Source organism: Monodon monoceros, unplaced genomic scaffold (genome assembly GCF_005190385.1).
Source record: "Monodon monoceros isolate NGI ecotype Baffin Bay Population unplaced genomic scaffold, NGI_Narwhal_1 Super_Scaffold_22, whole genome shotgun sequence".
Lineage (NCBI taxonomy): Eukaryota > Metazoa > Chordata > Mammalia > Artiodactyla > Monodontidae > Monodon > Monodon monoceros.
The window spans coordinates 86,427,422-86,445,692 of record NW_021703779.1 but is presented as its reverse complement, the minus strand read 5'-3'; the positions used below and the strand labels follow the sequence as shown (position 1 = coordinate 86,445,692).

Here is an 18,271-nt window from a genome sequence, read left to right as displayed (position 1 = left end):
AGAATTTTAGGAGGTATTCCTGGATGCCTGACCTGCTCTGGTCGCAGTCACACCATCCCAATTCGGGTGTCCAGTCAATGGCTGCTGCCCACCCTCACCCCCCATCCCCACACAACTTGAGAAATACAGGCCGTTTTCCTGTCCCTAGTTTTTCTCAAGCCTCTCCTCTACAAATGCACCCCGGGGCCTGAAATCGCCAGACCTACCGCGCACACAGGACACTCTGGCATCAAAGAGGCGACTGTGGGAAGGGACAGCACCCGGCACGTGGGGTCCGACGGACCCCTTTCCAGAATAAAGGCCCGGGCGGGCGGCCCCCCGTGCCCGCCCGCTCGGCACCCGGCTCCGACCGCCACCCCCGGCGGCCTCCCCGATGCCCCAACCCCGGCTCCCCTCCGCCATTTCGCCCGCAGCAGCCTCCCCCACAGCCCTCTCCTGGCACAGGCACCGTCGACGGCGGGGCGCGGGCACCCAGAAAGCCCGCCGGGGAGCGGCCCCACCGTTCGCCTCCCCAGAATCCGGGGGAAGCCCTGTGGCCAAGACCTCGCGCCTCGGGCCCGGTCCCCGCCGGTCGCCGCCTCCTCAGCGCCAGGGGTCCCCCGGCGATGAGCACCTCTCTTAGGGACCCGCTCCAACCCGGCTGGCTCCCACTCGTCAGGCTGCCAGGGTCCGGGGGGCAGGGTGTGAGCCGCTCGTCGCCCCCGAGACACCCCCACTTGCCTTCGCAGACGCAGGGTCCCGATAGTCGGCCTCCCCCTCCTGTCGCAGCTCCTCACTCGGATTCCCACCGCTCGCCGTGCGGGCAGAATGGCAAAGAGGTGTCCCGCCCCCTGCGCGGCTGCGCCAAACCTGGCAGGGGCTACGAAGGCTGCGGCACCAACCGCTCGCGGCGAGGGTGTCGGGAAGGGGGCGGAGGGATACGGCACGAATGGGCTCGACGCCCCCTCCCAGGCCCACCGTAGTTCCAACCCAGAAAGGAGCGGGGCCGGGAGGAGTCCCGGCCTCAGGGGCGGGGCCACGCCGGCCCTCCGCCGCCCCCTGTCGGGCGACAACCCTCCCGGCCCCGCACACTTATGGCACCGCAGCGTGTGGGGCCGGCGGGCGGTGGTGCACTGGGAGCCAGGGTTGGGAGGGTAGGGAGGGGCCGCGCTGGAGGGAGCAGCGGATGGATACAGATCATCCCGGGGTGTGTGTGTGTGTTGTGTGTGTGTCTCTGTGTGTGTCTGTGTGTGTACCGGACTGATCGGAGTCCGCCCCCTACCCTCCCCCATCGCACCCGCCATCCTTCCTGGGCGACAGTGGCAGAGGAGCTGTGAGGACGGCCCTCCCCGGGTCTGCTTTCCACCTTCTGGGGCCGCGGGCGGGAGGAAGGTGGGAGGCGGCGCCCGTGGAGGCCGAGCCACTGCCCCTCTTCTAAGGGAAGGCAGCCCTAGATAGACCTCTGGCCTGAGGAAACAAACCACCTGTCTGCGCCAGTGTCGTCATCCTCTCTGCCACACTGCCATTTTCTCAGTCGCAGTGGTAGCACGGTAGCACACTTTGCCATTTCGCCCCCCCGCAGTTGCCCAGGAAAGAGGGCCTTTCCCTCTCGGGACCCGCACCGGCTCAGACAGTCCTCCCTGTCTCTCATCCCATAGTCAGGTGTCAGGCACCAGGTAGGGCCGGTCCTGGCTTCTCTTCCCGGGTTCTGTCAGGTCTTCTCTTACAGTTGCCTCCAAGCACTCATCATCTTTGGCAGGGTGGGAATGTGGCAGGGATTAGAACCAACTGGGATCTCACACACTTGCCATACACACCAGTCTACTTTCCCCAGCCATTCTTTGGAGAAGGACCCACCCACTTCCCTAAGACAGAAACCTGCTGGCCCTTGAATCCTCTGATTCCTGCACTCCTATATCCTTCCTGTAGTCTCCAGCCCCTCCTTTCTGTGCTCCATGGGGCAAACAGCAACCCTGGTTAAGCACACCTGTGGTTGAGCACAAACCTGCTGGCACTGTTGCCCGTTTTAAAACCCGCCTAAATGGCACCCTCGCTGTGGTAAGCTGAATAAAGGTCCCCCAAAGATGTTCACGTCCTGTTCTCCTGAACCTGTAAATATGTGATGTTACGTGGCAAAGGAGAATTAAGGTTGCAGATGGAATTAAGATTGCTAATCAGCTGAATGTAAAGTAAGATTACACTTCTGTATCTTGGCCAATGCCATGGCAAGGCTACTTTAAATGTGGAAGAGGTAGGCAGAAGAGTCAGTGTCACAGTGAAGTTGCATGAGAAAGACGCCACAAGTGGACGGGATATCACTAGTTTTGAAGATGGAAGGAAGCCAGAGGCCAAGGACTGCAGGCAGACCCAGAAGTTGGAAAAGGCAAGGAGACAGATTCTTCCTAGAACCCCTCGGAAGAATGAAGTCCTCCTATCGCCTTTATTTCAGACCAGAGAGACCCTTTTCCTATTTCCAACCTTCAGGACTGTAAGATAACATTTTATTGTTTTTGTTTTTTTAAGCCAGCAAGATTGTGGTAATTTGTTACAGCAGCAGTGGGAACCGAATTCACTCACCATCCTGATAAAGTCCATTCCCCTTCACTTTCTTGAATTGGGCTTCAGCCCCTGGGAGGATCAATCTGGGCGCTCATTTCTTACCACTATAACCACCCTCTTAAGCGCCTTCTCTCTTTTCTAAAGAAGAGAGAATTTGCAATCATCTTTGAGGTTCGTCTTGGAGACAGTCCCTATTTACTGAATATCATGGATGCTTACCAGGATGAAAAGGGAACCTTATTCTTACCATGAATTTTCATATCAGCTTTTACTTGTTATTAGATATTTATTATAAGTGTACAATATTTAGGTGATAGAGAAAAAATCTAGAGATGATTCTATACTATATCTAGAGACAACAGATGTCAGTTTTCAGAGGAATGTCTTTCACTGTGCTCTTTCAATGGCCTTAGCTGAACTGTGGATTTTCTTTGTTCCAAAGTATACTCTCTTGGGTGAATGCCAGGGTGGAAGAAGGGAGTCTGAGCTGTTCTGGGATCTGTGCGTGTGCATGAATCTCTTTGCCTCTGTGAACTGTTCCTTCTCCTTCTGAAAGTGTCTGGTGCCTTTTATTCATTCAACAAATATATATGAGTATTGCTTTTTCCTAGGCACTGGACATGCAGTAGGAAAAAAAAAACACCGGAAAGAAATCTCTGTTCTCTTGAGTTTACATTTACTTGTGTTTTCTATTTTATTTCGATTTCTATCCTACAAGTTTATGGTCATACCAATGCAAGCTTCTCTGGTAATTTCCAGGTGTTGGGATATTGATCCCAAAATATTTACTGGCAGGGGAGCGGATCTACCAAAGCTGACTGATTTTACTGTGAGACTTTGAAATATCTTTTGGACAATTTTTTCTAAATTCATTTACAGAAGACACTATTGCTGTTAACATTTATTGAACTGAGAAAAGTCGTATTTTAAGCTTTTTATGTGTTAGCTCTCTACGTGTATATATCAGGTAGATTAAGTGTCATCTTTAAAATCAGAGAGCAAAGAAAAGATTTAAACAAGACACTGACCTATGTCTGTCTGTTAAGTAATATTATATTTACTTCCTTGTAAAATGGATTCTCGTGTGATTGCAACAGTCACAGTTTCACTCTCCAGTGTCTCCACTAGCACCTGTGTAACCCGGACTAGCCTCTGAAATATAAATTTCTGTAGTGTAAGTGCTGGGCATTATGCTTTTGGATTTAAGTGCCGGACATTAAGCTTTTGATTGCCAAGGCATCCATTTCAAAAGAAAACCATCTTGAATAATCATATTATGGGCTGTAAGACATAGCTACCAGCAAAAGGACCTGAGAAGGAACTAGGCCACTCCCAACTCATTTAGTTCCCTCTTTCAGAAAGCCTTGGTTAACCTAGACAACTGAGTCCTTGAGAGATCCTGCCTTTTCCTTCCTGAGACTACTATCTGCTCTTGTGCTTTAAATTAGCCAATAAAGACAACCTGACAAACCCTAGGCTCCCTACAGTGGGACCCTAATAAAAGCAGAGCCCCAGCTTCGTGTTCTCTCTGTCTCCCTGTCTCTCTCTCCCCCCAAATAATTCCCCCACCAGTAAGCCTGGGATACAGAAGCAGCTGTGCTGCTGCACTATACCCACCCCACCTCCCACATACATGCACATGAACTTTCACACTAGCATATCCCTTGCCTGTGCAGCTTGAGTGATCTACTCCTGTCTCTCTCAGTCATCGTGGTCATGGACCTAGTTTTGCCCATTTAGCTTAATTTACCTTTCTTCTGTCCTTCATGTTCCTCAGGCAAACTTTCCCTCTGGGATCTCCCTTTTGTTCAAGGTTGATCCAAACCCTATGTATTCTTAGAATATATCCATTCTCATATTCCCGAGTTTCAGGAGCTTTACACAGGAACTCAAGTCCCTTGCAGGTGGGACCAACAAGGCTGGGTTGCGTTCTTGTAAACTGTGAAACTGGATCAATAGATGTCTAGTTTCAGTAGAGACTGAAGAACCTCTAGGAAAGATCTAAACTGTGTCTATTACTTGAGACAAAGCACATCTAAAGAACTTGTGGGGAGGGCTGACCCCAGAATATTTTCAGGTTATATTTGGAGTGAGTTCTTCTTTAAGAGAATTTATGCTGAAGGAAAACAGAGCCAGGCACAGTGACCTCAGCCCAGGAACAATGCCTTTTCATTAGGGGAGTATAGCTGTTCTAATGGCAGCACTGGGATTAGGACTCCTATTTTTGCCTCTTCAAACATATGCCTTCAACTGTATGTCTGTTACAACAAAGGCAGGTTCATAAGTTATCATGAAAAGCACAGTTTGCAAAGAAATTATATTCTGTTGTGCAGATCCCACTTATAAAGTATAACCTAAAGAGAGGAAAACATCCTCCTCTCCAACATGGCTTTAAAGTTTAGAGTAGTACTCAACTCTAACATGATGAGGACTCTGGGTATGGGTAGTGGTTGGACAAATTAGAGGGAGCAATTGGAGGGACTTAAGTGCTTCACAGTAAAGCTTACTGTGGCAACCACACATGGAAAAATCGTGTGAAAACCATCAAAATTTAGGACATGGGAAATACCCCTTGAGGATTTCTAGAACTAAAGGGGCTGGTGAGGTGAGTTCATGGTTATTAACTTTGCAGGGAGAAGAAATCCTGAATTTCCACAATGCCAGCGAATATTGGTAGTTAATTGAATGTTAAAGTAACTTTTCAAAACAGAAAAAATATGCGATGGGGCATCACTGTAGTCTGCGTCTAGCCAGCAAAATGGGAAAAAAAGAGTAGAGGTAGTCCACCTGCTTCTTAAATTCCATGGTAAAGAAATGCCTACATCATTTACACTTACATTTCATTGATTGGAATTCAATCACCATTTGTTGAAAATCCCGTCCATTCACAAACTGTGCTGGGACAACTAGATATCCACATGCAAAACAATAAAATTGTCTCAGCAAACTAGGAATAGAGTAGAACTTCCTTGACTTGATAAAGAACATATACAGAAACACCACAGCAAACACCATACATAATGGTTAGGAACTAGCTTTACCATTAAGATCAAGAAAAGTCAAGGATGCCCCCTCTCACCACTCCTTTTCAAAACTGTACTGGAATTCCTAGCTAATGCATTAAGACCAGAAAAGGATATAAAAGGAATACAGATTGGGAAGAAGAAATAAAACTGCCTTTGTTTGCAGATGATGTGTTTGTCTATGTAGAAAATCAGAAAGAATATCCAAAAAGATTGGAACTAATAAGCAACTCCAGTAAGGTTAGAGGATAAGGTTAATATAAAAAAAGGCAATTGCTTTTCTATATAACAGCAATGAACAAGTGAAGTTTGAAATTAATAACACAGTACCTTATATATTAGCACCCTCAAAAATGAAGTACAAAAAAAAATGAACTACATAGAGGAGATTGGGAAAGATGGCGGAAGAGTAAAACGCAGAGATCACCTTCCTCCCCACAGATACACCAGAAATACATCTACACGTGGAACAACTCCTACAGAACACCTACTGAACGCTGGCAGAAGACCTCAGAACTCCCAAAAGGCAAGAAACTCCCCACGTACCTGGGTAGGGTAAAAGAGAAAAGAAAAAAGACAAAAGGATAGGGACGGGTCCTGCACCAGTGGGAGGGAGCTGTGAAGGAGGAAAGGTTTCCACACACTAGGAAGCCCCTTCGCGGGTGGAGACTGCGGGTGGCAGAGGGGGGAAGCTTCGGAGGTGCGGAGGCAAAGCGGAGAGATTGCCGCACAGTGTATCGGTGCCAACCGGCACTCACCACCCCGAGAGGCTTGTGTGCTCACCCGCCGGGGCGGGCGGGGCTGGGAGCTGAGGCTCGGGCTTCGGTCGGAGCACAGGGAGGACTGGGGCTGGCGGCGTGCACACAGCGTGCAGGGGGTTAGTGCAGCACGGCTAGCCGGGAGGGAGTCCGCGAAAAAGTCTGGGTCTGCCGAAGAGGCAAGAGACTTTTTCTTCACTCTTTGTTTCCTAGTGCGCGAGGAGAGGGGATTAAGAGCGCGGCTTAAAGGAGCTCCAGAGACGGGTGCGAGCCGTGGCTAACAGCGCAGCCCCCAGAGACGGGCATGAGACGCTAAGGCTGTTGCTGCCGCCACCAATAAGCCCATGGGCGAACACAGGTCACTATCCACACCTCCCTTCCGGGGAGCCTGTGCAGCTCGCCACGGCCAGGGTCCCGGGATCCAGGGACAACTTCCCCGGGGAGAACGCACGGCGCGCCTCAGCCTGGTGCAACGTCCCGCTGGCCTCTGTCGCCGCAGGCTCGCCCCGCACTCCGTGCCCCTCCCTCCCCCCGGCCTGAGTGAGCCAAAGCCCCCGAATCAGTGGCTCCTTTAACCCTGTCCTGTCTGAGCGAAGAACAGATGCCCTCCGGCGACCTACACTCAGAGGCGGGGCCAAATCCAAAGCTGAACCCCGGGAGCTGTGCAAACAAAGAAGAGAAAGGGAAATCTCTCCCAGCAGCCCCAGAAGCAGCGGATTAAAGCTCCACCATCAACTTGATGTACCCTGCATCTGTGGAATACCTGAATAGACAAGGAATCATCCCAAATTGAGGAGGTGGACGTTCAGAGCAAGATTTATGATTTTTTCCCCTTTTCCTCTTTTTGTGGGTGTGTATGTGTACGCTTCTGTGTGAGATTTTGTCTGTATAGCTTTGCTTTCACCATTTGTCCTAGGGTTTTATCCGTCCGGTTTTTTTTCTTAATAATTATTTATTATTTTAATAACTATTTTATTTTATCTTACTTTATTTTATCCACTTTCTTTCTTTCTTTTCTTTCTTCCTCCCTCCCTCCATCCCTTTCTTTCTTTCTTTCTACATTTTCTCCCTTTTATTCTGAGCCGTGTGGATGAAAGGCTCTTGGTGCTGCAGCCAAGAGTCAGTGCTGTGCCTCTGAGGTGGGAGAGCCAACTTCAGGACCCTGGTCCACAAGAGACCTCCCAGCTCCACATAATATCAAATGGTGAAAATCTCCCAGAGATCTGCATCTCAACACCAGCACCCAGCTTCACTCAACGACCAGCAAGCTACAGTGCTGGACACCCTATGCCAAACAACCAGCAAGACAGGAACACAACCCCACCGATTAGCAGAGGGGCTGCCTAAAATCATAAGTCCACAGACACCCCAAAACACACCACCAGACGTGGACAAGACCCAGCCTCATCCACCAGAACACAGGCACTAGTCCCCTACACCAGGAAGCCTACACAACCCAATGAACCAACCTTAGCCACTGGGGACAGACACCAAAAACAACAAGAACTACGAACATGCAGCCTGCAAAAAGGAGACCCCAAACACAGTAAGATAAGCAAAATGAGAAGACAGAAAAACACACAGCAGATGAAGGAGCAAGATAAAAATGCACCAGACCTAACAAATGAAGAGGAAATAGGCAGTCTACCTGAAAAAGAATTCAGAATAATGATAGTAAAGATGATCCAAAATCTTGGAAATAAAATAGACAAAATGCAAGAAACATTTAACAAGGACCTAGAAGAACTAAAGATGAAACAAGCAACAACGAACAACACAATAAATGAAATTAAAAATACTCTAGATGGGATCAATAGCAGAATACCTGCGGCAGAAGAACGGATAAGTGACCTGGAAGATAAAATAGTGGAAATAACTACTGCAGAGCAGAATAAAAAAAAGAGTGTGAAAAGAACTGAGGAAAGTCTCAGAGACTTCAGGGATAATATTAAACACACCAACATTCGAATTATAGGGGTTCCAGAAGAAGAAGAGAAAAATAAAGGGACTGAGAAAATATTTGAAGAGATTATGGTGCAAAACTTCCCTAGTATGGGAAAGGAAATAGTTAATCAAGTCCAGGAAGCACAGAGAGTCCCATGCAGGATAAATCCAAAAAGAAACACTCCAAGACACATATTAATCAAACTGTCAAAAATTAAATACAAAGAAAGCATATTAAAAGCAGCAAGGGAAAAACAACAAATAACACACAAGGGAATCCCCATAAGGTTAACAGCTGATCTTTCAGCAGAAACTCTGCAAGCCAGAAGGGAGTGGCAGGACATATTTAAAGTGATGAAGGAGAAAAACCTACAACCAAGATTACTCTACTCAACAAGGATTTCATTCAGATTTGAAGGAGAAATTAAAAGCTTTACAGACAAGCAAAAGCTGAGAGAGTTCAACACCACAAAACCAGCTTTACAACAAATGCGAAAGGAACTTCTCTAGGCAAGAGACACAAGAGAAGGAAAAGACCTACAATGACAAATTCAAAACAATTAAGAAAATGGGAATAGGAACATATATATCGATAATTACCTTATATGTAAATGGATTAAATGCTCCCACCAAAAGACACAGATTGGCTGAATGGATACAAAAACAAGACTCATATATATGCTGCCTACAAGAGACCCATTTCAGACCTAGAGACACATACAGACTAAAAGTGAGGGGATGGAAAAAGATATTACATGCAAATGGAAACCAAAAGAAAGCTGGATTAGCAATTCTCATATCAGACAAATAGACTTTAAAATAAAGACTATTAGAAGAGACAAAGAAGGACACTACATAATGATCAAGGGATCGATCCAAGAAGCAGATATAAGAATTGTAAATACTTATGCAGCCAACATACAAGAACCACAATACATAAGGCAAATACTAACAGCCATAAAAGGGGAAATCGACAGTAACACAATAATAGGGGATTTTAACACCCCACTTTAGCCAATGGACAGATCATCCAAAACGAAAATAAATAAGGAAACACAAGCTTTAAATGATACATTAAACAAGATGGACTTAATTGATATTTATAGGACATTCCATCCAAAAACAACAGAATACACATTTTTCTCAAGTGCTCATGGAACATTCTCCAGGATAGATCATATTTTGGGTCACAAATCAAGCCTTGGTAAATTTAAGAAAATTGAAATTGTATCAAGTATCTTTTCCGACCACAACACTATTAGACTAGATATCAATGACAGGTAAAGATCTGGAAAAAATACAAACACATGGGGGATAAACAATACACTACTTAATAACGAAGTGATCACTGAAGAAATCAAACAGGAAATCAAAAAATACCTAGAAACAAATGACAAAGGAGACATGACGACCCAAAACCTATGGGATGCACAAAAAGCAGTTTTAAGGGGGAAGTTTATAGCAATACAATCCTACCTTAAGAAACAGGAAACATCTCGAATAAACAACCTAACCTTACACCTAAAGCAATTAGAGAAAGAAGAACAAAAAAACCCCACACTTAGCAGAAGGAAAGAAATCATAAAAATCAGATCAGAAATAAAGGAAAAAGAAATGAAGGAAACGATAGCAAAAATCAATAAAACTAAAAGCTGGTTCTTTGAGAAGATAAACAAAATTGATAAACCATTAACTAGACTCATCAAGAAAGAAAGGGAGAAGACTCAAATCAATAGAAACAGAAACGAAACAGGAGAAGTAACAACTGACACTGCAGAAATACAAAAGATCATGAGAGATTACTACAAGCAACTCTAGGCCAATAAAACGGACAACCTGGAAGAAATGGACAAATTCTTAGAAATGCACAACGTGCCAAGACTGAATCAGGAATAAATAGAAAATATGAACAGACCAATCACAAGCACTGAAATTAAAATGGTGATTAAAAATCTTCCAACAACCAAAAGCCCAGGACCAGATGGCTTCACAGGCGAATTCTATCAAACATTTAGAGAAGAGCTAACACCTATCCTTCTCAAATTCTTCCAAAATATAGCAGAGGTAGGAACACTCCCTCACTCATTCTATGAGGCCACCATCACCCTGATACCAAAAGCAGACAAGGATGTCACAAAGAAAGAAAACTACAGGCAAATATCACTGATGAACATAGATGCAAAAATCCTCAACAAAATACTAGCAAACAGAATCCAACAGCACATTAAAAGGATCATACACCATGATCAAGTGGGGTTTATTCCAGGAATGCAAGGATTCTTCACTATACGCAAATCAATCAACGTGATACACCATATTAATAAATTGAAGGAGAAAAACCATATGATCATCTCAATAGATGCAGAGAAAGCTTTTGACAAAATTCAACACCCATTTATGATAAAAACCCTGCAGAAAGTAGGCATAGAGGAAACTTTCCTCAACATAATAAAGGCCATATATGACAAACCCACAGCCAACATCATCCTCAATGGTGAAAAACTGAAAGCATTTCCAGTAAGATCAGGAACAAGACAAGGTTGCCCACTCTCACCACTATTATTCAACACAGTTTTGGAAGTTTTAGCCACAGCAATCAGAGAAGAAAAGGAAATAAAAGGAATCCAAATCAGAAAAGAAGAAGTAAAGCTGTCACTGTTTGCAGATGACATGATACTATACATAGAGAATCCTAAAGATGCTACCAGAAAACTACTAGAGCTAATCAATGAATTTGGTAAAGTAGCAGGATACAAAATTAATGCACAGAAATCTCTGGCATTCCTATACACTAATGATGAAAAATCTGAAAGCGAAATCAAGAAAACACTCCCATTTACCATTGCAACAAAAAGAATAAAATATCTAGGAATAAACCTACCTAGGGAGACAAAGGACCTGTATGCAGAAACTTATAAGACACTGATGAAATAAATTAAGGATGATTCAAATAGATGGAGAGATATACCATGTTCTTGGATTGGAAGAATCAAGATTGTGAAAATGACTGTACTATCCAAAGCAATCAACAGATTCAATGCAATCCCTATCAAATTAACACTGGAATTTTTCACAGAAGTAGAACAAAAAATTTCACAATTTGTATGGAAGCACAGAAGACCCTGAATAGCCAAAACAATCTTGAGAATGAGAAACGGAGCTGGAGGAATCAGGCTCCCTGACTTCAGACTATACTACAAGACAGTATGGTACTGGCACAGAAACAGAAATATAGATCAATGGAACAGGATAGCAGCCCCAGAGATAAACCCATGCACATATGGTCACCTTATCTTTGATAAAGGAGGCAAAGATGTACAGTGGAGAAAGGACAGCCTCTTCAATAAGTGGTGCTGGAAAAACTGGACAGGTACATGTAAAAGTATGTGGTTAGATCACTCCCTAACACCATACACAAAAATAAGCTCAAAATGGATTAAAGACCTAAATGTAAGGCCAGAAACTATCAAACTCTTAGAGGACACATAGGCAGAACACGCTATGACATAAATCACAGCAAGACCCTTTTTGACCCACGTCCTAGAGAAATGGAAATAAAAACAAAAATAAACAAATGGGACCTAATGAAACTTAAAAGCTTTTACACAGCAAAGGAAACCATAAACAAGACGAAAAGACAACCCTCAGAATGGGAGAAAATATCTGCAAATGAAGCAACTGACAAAGGACTAATCTCCAAAATTTACAAGCAGCTCATGCAGCTCAATAACAAAAAACAAACAACCCAATCCAAAAATGGGCAGAAGATCTAAATAGACATTTCTCTAAAGAAGATATACAGACTGCCAACAAACAGATGAAACAATGCTCAACATTAATCATTAGAGAAATGCAAATCAAAACTACAATGAGATATCATCTCACACCAGTCAGAATGGCCATCATCAAAAAATCTAGAAACAATAAATGCTGGAGAGGGTGTGAAGAAAAGGGAACACTGTTGCACTGCTGGTGGGAATGTGAATTGGTACAGCCACTATGGAGAACAGTATGGAGGTTCCTTAAAAATCGACAAATAGAACTACCATATGACCCAGCAATCCCACTACTGGGCATATACCCTGAGGAAACCATAATTCAAAGAGAGTCATGTACCAAAATGTTCATTGTAGCTGTATTTACAATAGCCAGAAGATGGAAACAACCTAAGTGTCCATCATCGGATGAATGCATAAAGAAGGTGTGGCACATATATACAATGGAATATTACTCAGCCATAAAAAGAAACGAAATTGAGCTATTTGTAATGAGGTGGGTGGACCTAGAGTCTGTCATACAGAGTGAAGTAAGTCAGAAAGAGAAAGACAAATACCATATGCTAACACATATATATGGAATATAAGGGAAAAAAATGTCATGAAGAACCTAGGGGTAAGACAGGAATAAAGACAAAGACCTACTAGAGAATGGACTTGAGGATATGGGGAGGGGGAAGGGGGAGCACTGATGTTGTGGGCAGGGTGGCATGGACATATATCCGCTGCGAAGCGTGGAGCAGATGACTGGTGAGGGGTGGCTGCATAGCGCAGGGTGATCGGCTTGGTGCTTTGTGACCACCTAGAGTGGTGGGATGGGGAGGGTCGGGGGGATGTGGGAGGGAGGAGATGTGGGGGCATGTGTGTGTGTATGGCTGATTCACTTTGTTGTGGGGTGGAGGCTGACGCAGCGTTGTGGAGCAATTGTACTCCAATATAGATGTTAAAAAAAAAAAGAAAATTTTAGGTCAGTAAATTTTTTACTGATCCCCCCCCGCAAAAAAATTAAGTACATAGGTATAAATCTAACAAATATGTACAAGATGTATATGAGGAAAATTAGAAAACTCTGATTAATGAAATCATACAAGAACTAAATAAATGGAGAGATAGTCCATGTTCATGGATAGGAAGACTCAATATTGTCAAGACTAGTTCTTCCTAACCAGCTCTTCCTAAACCAAAGCATAGCAAGTTATTTTGTGGATATTGACAGATACCAAAGTTTATATGAAGAGGCAAAAGACCCAGAATAGACAACTCAGTATTGAAGGAGAACAACAGAGTCAGAGGACTGATATCACTTGACTTCAAGACTTACTATAAAGTTACAGTAATCAAGATGATGTGATATTGGTGAAAGAATGGACAAACAGATCAATGGAACATCATCAGAAGAGAGAGTCCAGAAATATACCAAGAAAAACACAATCAACTGATCTTTGACAAAGGGTCAAAGACAACAAAATGGAGCAAAGACAGTCTTTTCAACAAATGGTGCTGGAGTAAATGAACACCCACATGCAAAAAACTGAATCTAGACACAGACCTTACATCCTTCACAAAAATCAACAGAAAATGGATAATAGACCTAAATATGAAATGTGCAACTATAAAACTCCTAGAAGATAACATAGGAGAAAACCTTGATGATGTTCAGTATGATGATGTCTTTTTAAAACAGCTTTATTGAGATATAATTGATATATTAAAAACAATATACTTAATGTATACAATTTGGTTAGTTTGGACATAGGTATACACTTATGAAACCATCATCACCATCAAGATAATAGACATATCTATCACCTCTAATTTTCTTTGTGCCCATTTGTTGTTGTTGTAAGAACACATGAGATCTACCTTCTTAACAAAATTTTAAGTGCACAACACAGTGTTGTGAACGATAGGCACTATGTTGTACAGCATATCTCTAAAACTTATTCATCTTGCATAACTGAAACTTTATACCCATTCAACAACACCCTATTTCCTCTCCCCCAACCCCTGTTAACCACCATTCTCTCTTCACTATGAGTTTGACTATTTTAAATACCATGTATATGTGGAATCATGTAGTGTTTGTCCTTCTCTGACTGCCTTATTTCACTTAGCATAATGTTTTACAGGTTCATTCATGTTGTCACAAATGGCAGGATTTCCTTTTTTAAGGCTGAATAATATTCACTTCTGTGTATATACCACATTTTCTTTATCCATTCATTTATCAATGAACATTTGGGTTGTTTCCATATCTTGGCTGTTGTGAATAATGCTGCAATGAACAAGGGAGAGCAGAAATCCTCTTGAGATCCTAATTTCCATTATTTTGAATATATACTCAGAAATGGAATTGCTGGATCACATGGCAATTCTATTTTTGTTTTTCTGAGGGGCTTCCATACTGTACCCTATAGTGGCTGCACCATTTTACATTCCTAGAGCAGTGTCTAAGGGTTCCAATTTCTCAAAATCCTTGCTAACATTTGTGATCTATTGTTTTTCTGATAATAGCCATCCTAACAGGTGTGAGGGGATATCTCATTTTGGTTTTGATTTGCATTTCCCTGATAGTTAGTGATGTTGAGCACCTTCTCATATACCTGGTGGCCATTTGTATGTCTTCTTTGGAGAAATGTCTACTCAAGTCCTTTGCCTTTTTTTCTTTTTTTGGCTATGAAGTTGTAGGAGTTCATTACATATTTTAGGTATTAGTCGCTTAGATATATGGTTTGCAAATATGTTCTCCCATTCTGTAGTCTGCCTTTTCATTCTGTTGATTATTTCCTTTGTTGTGCACAACATTTTAGTTTGATATGGTCTCATTTGTCTATTTTTGCTTTTGTTGCCAGTGGCTTTGGTGCTATATCCAAGAAATCACTTTCAAGACCAACATGTTGTTGTTGTTGTTGTTTTACTGAGGTATAGTTGATTTACAATACTACGTTTCAGGTGTACAACACAGTGTTTCACAATTTTTAAAGATTATACTCCATTTATAGCTATAATAAAATATTGGCTATATTCCCTGTGCTGTACACTATATCCTTGAAGCTTATTTATTTTACACATAGTAGTTGGTACCTCTTAATCTCTTACCCCTATCTTGTCCCTCCCCACATCCCTCTCCCCACTGGCAACCACTAGTTTGTTCTCTATATCTGTGAGTCTGTTTCTTTTTTGTCATATTCACTAGTTTGTTTTATTTTTTAGATTCCACATATACATAATAACATACAGTATTTGCCTTTCTCTGTCTGACTTATTTCACTAAGCATAATACCCTCCAAGTCCAATCATGTTGTTGCAAATGGCAAAATTTCATTCTTTTTTATGGCTGAGTAGTATTCCATTGTATATATATACCACATCTTTTTTAAAATTTTATTTTATGAAGTATAGTTGATTTACAGTGTTGTGTTAATTTCTGCTGTACAGCAAAGTTATTCAGTTATACATACATTCTTTTTCATATTCTTTTCCATGATGGTTTATCACAGGATATTGAATATAGTTCCCTGTGCTCTACAGTAGGACCTTGTTGTTTATCCATTCTGTATATAATAGCTTGCATCTGCTAATCCCAAACCCCCAATCCATCCCTCCCCTACCCCCGCCTCCCCCTTGGCAACCACAAGTCTGTTCTCTATGTCTTTGCGTCTGTTTCTGTTTCGTAGGTAAGTCCATTTGTTCAACATCTTCGTTATCCATTCACCTGTTGATGGGCACTTGGGTTGCTTCCATGTCTTGGCTACTGTAAACAGTGCTGTGGTGAACACTGGGGTGCATGTATCTTTCAAATTAGAGTTTTTGTTTTTTCCGGATATATACTCAAGAGTGGAATTGCTGGGTCTATGGTAGTTCTATTTTTAGTTTTTTGAGAAACCTCCACACTGTTTTCCATAGTGACTGCACCAATTTATATTCTCACCAACAGTGTATTATGGTTCCCTTTTCTCCACTCTTCACCACCATTTGTTATTTGTGGTCTTTCTGATGAGGTATGAGGTGATATCTCATTGTGGTTTTGATTTGCATTTCTCTGATGATTAGAGACACTGAGCATCTTTGATGATGACAAGCAATGTTGATTAGTGCCTGTTGGCCATCTATATGACTTCTTTGGAAAAATGTCTATTCAGGTCTTCTGCCCATTTTTTAATTGTGTTGTTTGTCTTTTTGATACTGAGTTGTATGAGCTATCTATATACTTTGGATATTAACCCCTTTATTGGTCATATCATTTGCAAATATTTTCTCCCATTCAGTAGGTTGTTGTTTAGTTTTGTCATCCTCTATGCTTTTATCTAACAATTTTACAGTTTCAGGTCACATGTTTAAGACTATAATCCATTTTGAGTTGATTTTTGTAGATGTTAGGACTCTAACATATCTTTTGGGGGAACACAATTCAACTCATAACAAATGATTAAAGTTTTTGGAAATAGTGGTGATGGATTTACAACACTATGAATGCAACTGATGCCACTTAATTATCCACTTAAAATAGTTAAAATGGGTACATATATACAAAATGCAATATTACTCAGCCATAAAAAAGAACAAAATAATGCCATTTTCAGCAACATGGATGGACCTAGAGATTATCATACTGAGTTAAGTCAGACACAAAGACATATATCATATGCTATAACTTATATGTGAAATCTAAAAAAAAAAGGGTATAAATGAACTTATTTAAAAAACAGAAGTAGAGTCATAAATGTAGAAAACAAACTTATGGTTTCCAGGGGATAAGGGGGAAGGATATATTGGGAGATTGGTATTGACATATACACACTACTATATATAAAATAAATAACCAATAAGAACCTGCTATACAGCAAAGGGAACTCTACTCAATACTCTGTAATGGCCTATATGGGAAAAGAATATTAAAAAAAAGAGTGGATATATGTATATGTATAACTGATTCACTTTGCTATACATCTGAAACTAACACAACATTGTAAATCAACTATGCTCCAATAATTTAAAAAAATTAAATATAGTTAAAATGGCAAATTTTATGTCATATATATTATAAAAAAAGACATCATACCTTCTCTTCTCTCCTCAAACCCCAATTACCTCCTACCTATTCCTCAGTCTCAGATGATAACCTTGCTTCTTATTTCATTGAAAAAGTAAAAGTGGTTTGAAGAGAACTTCCACAAACTCCTACTGCCATATCTACTTGCATCTGTGCCCATAAATTCTGCCTTTTCTGATGTTCTCTGAGTGAACTGTCCATGCTTCTATCTAAAGCTTGCCTCTCCATTTGTCCATTGGATGATATCCCAACTCTCCTACTCAAGGTCATTGTTCCAAAATTTTCTTCTCTCTTTTATCCTAAAATTTTCCCTCTCTTGTGGAATATTCCCATCAATATTCAAACATACTGTACTATCTCCTATCTTAAAAACAAAATTCTCTCTTTACCCCATATCATTCAATAGCTATTACCCCATTTCTCAGATTCCTTTTGCTACACAATTCCTTAAAACTGTGGTCTTCAGTTACCATATCAATGCTGTCTCCTCCTTTTCTCTTGAAACCATGCTAATCTTTCATCTCCAACATCCAATGAAGTTTCACTGATCCATTGAAATTGCTCTTGTCAAAATTGCTGATGATGTCCATGTTGGTAAATCCAATAATCAGTTCTCGATCCTCATCTTGACCTACCATCCTAGTGACCATACAATTTATCATTCAAATTGGAACATTTCTGAGAGTGAAAAAGGATTTTGTTAACAATTATTTCTGTACAACAGACATAAACTGGGACTTTCCTGGGAAAATAGGGATATTCTGTCACCTTACCTATCAGCAATGTTAGGCAGGGTTGAAAACTTCCTTCTTGAAACATCTTGACTTAGCTTTCAGGATACCATACTCTCCTGGTTTTTCTCCTACCTTACTGGCTACTCCTGACTGCACATTCTTAGCTTTCTTTTTTCAATTTTGCTTTTACTAGTTCATTATCATCTCCTATATCTCAATATTGAAATGCCCCAGAGCTCAATCTTTGGACTTCTTCCCTTACTACTTACATTATCTATATTCCTTAGTGATCTCATCCAGTTTCATGGCTTTAAATACCATCTATACCTTGACAGTCAAATTTCTATCTCTAATCTGGAACTCTTTCAACATTCCGAGACACATATATCCAACTGCCTACTTTTCATCTCCATGTATACATATAAAAGGCATCTCAAACTCAGCA

The 18,271-nt window shown here is 41.8% G+C and overlaps 1 protein-coding gene and 1 long non-coding RNA gene across 2 annotated transcripts in view; one reads left to right on the top strand and one right to left on the bottom strand.

The window, feature by feature from the left end:
- Positions 1–18,271, top strand: part of NXF3 (nuclear RNA export factor 3) — a 1,139,741-nt gene that overhangs the window by 547,978 nt on the left and 573,492 nt on the right. The window lies entirely within an intron of this gene.
- Positions 1–18,271, bottom strand: part of LOC114905733 — a 336,532-nt gene that overhangs the window by 135,664 nt on the left and 182,597 nt on the right. The window lies entirely within an intron of this gene.